Source organism: Streptopelia decaocto, assembly GCF_964273445.1.
Source record: "Streptopelia decaocto genome assembly, chromosome: 6".
In the NCBI taxonomy this organism is placed as follows: Eukaryota; Metazoa; Chordata; class Aves; order Columbiformes; family Columbidae; genus Streptopelia; species Streptopelia decaocto.
The window spans coordinates 29,015,679-29,018,702 of NC_138660.1; the positions used below are offsets into that span (position 1 = coordinate 29,015,679).

The 3,024-nt window shown below is 51.5% G+C and overlaps 1 pseudogene across 1 annotated transcript; it reads right to left on the reverse strand.

The window, feature by feature from the left end:
* Nucleotides 1-1,758: 1,758 nt before the first annotated feature.
* On the reverse strand, nucleotides 1,759-2,693 carry LOC309441327 (olfactory receptor 14J1-like; annotated as a pseudogene). Its single transcript has one exon. The product of its transcript is annotated as an olfactory receptor 14J1-like (transcript).
* Between the last annotated feature and the right edge of the window lie 331 nt (nucleotides 2,694-3,024).

Consider the following 3,024-nt stretch of genomic DNA (forward strand, 5'->3'; position numbering starts at 1 on the left):
TAATCAGATCAATTTCCAAAGTGTAGTTAAAGAGGAAGGGATGTAAAGAGAAGAAGTGATAGAGGAATTCTCCAACTGATATTGATGCAGAGTGCCTCCTAAGGAGGTGTGCATGGGAAGGAGAAGCCATCTCCTTGGGGTCCATCATTGTATGGACAGTCTTGTTCCTCACCTCCCCAGCCCAACTGTGTCTATTTGTATGTTTGGCTGTGTCAGTGGAAAATATACATCCATATGACACAGATAAGGTTTAGAACCCTCCCAGAGAAGGTCTTAGATTTGGAGTCTATTCAGAAGTTGACCTTGGGTCACCTCATGTCCCCAGTACCCCAGAGACAGACAAACAGACACACACACAAACAAACTCACGCACACCACACACAAATCAGTCAGGGAAGGACTAATCTGGAGTTTGAAAATCATAGAATAACTTGAGTTGAAAATGACCCATAAGGATCATTGAATCCAAGTCTCTGCTCCTCACAGGACTACCTAAACTAAACCATAAAACTAAGAGCATCTGCCGCATGCACCTTGAACTCTGACAGATGTGGTGTCATGACCACTTCCCTGAGGAGCCGGTTCCAGTGACTGACCACTCCCTCAGTGAAGAACCTTTTCCTAATGTCCAATCTGAACTTCCCCCAGTGCAGATTCACTCCATTTACATGTCCTATCACAGGTCATCGGGAAGAAGAGATCAGCGCATCCCCCTCCACTGCCCCCCATGAGGAAGGTGCAGACTGCGATGACATCCCATCCGGCCCCAGCCGTGTCCCATGCAGGGGCTGCTACAGCCCTGCTCCGGCTCTGCCAGCCTCTGGCAAGAAGGGAGGCCAGGCAGGGCTGGCTGTTCCCTGAAACAGGCACCGAGTCCCACAGCAGGAAGAAGATGGACAGAGAGCAAACCTCACACGTGAACTTGGGGGAGTGGTCAGTGCTGTAAATGGCAACGGGAGAGACAAATGTCCTGGGAACCTTCCCAGTCTGGCTGGAGCTGGACATGGCACGAGGACACGGAGACCAGTGGAAACCCAGGACTGCTGGTGTCAGCTCCAGGAGATCCCCAGCACAGATGGCCTGTGCCCCTCGGTGCCAGCCCCTCTCCCCAGCCCAGAACAGGAGTCCTGGTCCAGCAGCAGAGCAGCCGGCCCCAAATGAGTGTCTGCAGAAAGGGGTTTCTCTTCCTCCTGGATTCCTCCCTGCAGGCACAGCAATGCTCCCCTGCTCTTCTCCAGGGACGTCCCTTTCCCTGGGTGACCGTGTCCAGGCTGGTCTGGCCAGGCAGCCTTGGTTCCCACTCTGTGCTCTCCTCAGGGCCCTGAGCTGGCCCCGCTGCTCTGAAAAGACCATGAACTGCTCTTGTCCATGACCATGGCTCCAGGGAGCCCAATGCAAAAGTGGCAGAAAGGGTCTGTCCAGGGAGGCGGTGAGGAGCAGCCCTGAGGTCCACAAGTGCCTGATCCTCCTCATGGCAGCTGGGCTCTTGGCTCCTGACCCCTCCTGTGTGCCAGGACTGAACCCCCAGCTCCAGAGGACATGTACAAGATGAGACAGACACAAATAATTTCCTGCTGGTTTCTTTAATGTGTTTACCTGCACTGGGAGCAATGCTCCATATGTACATGAGGACTGGTAGAGGGCAATAAATAATATTCTTTCAGTGGGAATATTATTTGAAGTATATTAAACAAAAAGAAAACCAAGACATATATGTTAAAAAAGCCTCCAAGCTTTTTCCTGAGGATGATAGACTCCTTATTGATACTGCAGTAGTCCTTGGTCAAATAATTTCCTCAGGGAATCCTTGATCTCTTTGTTCCTCATACTGTAAATGAGGGGGTTCACTGCTGGAGGTACCACCGAGTACAGAATGGACACCACCCGATCTAGGTTTGGGGAGAACATGGAAGGGGGCTTCAGGTGAGCAAAAATACCAGTGCTGACAAACAGGGAGACCACGGCCAGGTGAGGGAGGCACGTGGAAAGGGCTTTGTGCCGACCCTGCTCAGAGGGGATCCTCAGCATGGCCCTGAAGATCTGCACATAGGACAGCACGATGAACACAAAACACCCAAAGACTAAAGAGGAGCTAACAACAAGAAGCCAGACTTCCCTGAGGTAGGAGTGTGAGCAGGAGAGCTCGAGGATATGAGGAATTTCACAGAAGAACTGGTCCACAGCATTGCCCTTGCACAGGGGCAGTGAAAATGTATTGACCGTGTGTAGAAAAGTGTTGAAAAACCCAGTGGCCCAGGCAGCTGCTGCCATGTGGACACAAGCTCTGCTCTCCAGGAGGGTCCCGTAGTGCAGGGGTTTGCAGATGGCAACGTAGCGGTCGTAGGACATGATGGTGAGAAGGGAATACTCAACAGAGACCAAGGAGAGAAAAAAAAAGAGCTGTGTAGCACATCCTCGATAGGAGATAGTCCAGGTGTCCCACAGGGAATTGGCCATGGATTTGGGGACAATGGTGGAGATGGAGCCCAAGTCAAGGAGGGCGAGGTTGAGGAGGAAGAAGTACATGGGGGTGTGGAGGTGCTGGTCCCAGGGTATGGTGGTGATGATGAGGCCGTTGCCCAGGAGGGCAGCCACGTAGATGCCAGGAGGAGCCAGAAGTGCAAGAGCTGCAGCTCCCGTGTGTCTGTGAATGGCAAGAGGAGGAACTGAGTGATGGAGCTGCTGTTGGACATTGGCTGTTTCTCTGTTCAAAAAAGGAAACAACAACTTAATATTAGGACAGACTCCACGGAGCAAAACTACTCTCTTTTTCACTAACATCACCCCAACTGAAATCACAGTATCACAGTATCACAGTATGTTTGGGATTGGAAGGGACCTCAAAAGATCATCTAGTCCAATCCCCCTGCTGGAGCAGGAACACCTAGGTGAGGTCGCACAGGAACATGTCCAGGTGGGTTTTGAATGTCTCCAGAGAAGGAGACTCCACAACCTCCCTGGGCAGCCTGTTCCAGTGCTCTGTCACCCTTACTGAGAAGAAGTTTCTTCTCAAATTTAAGTGGA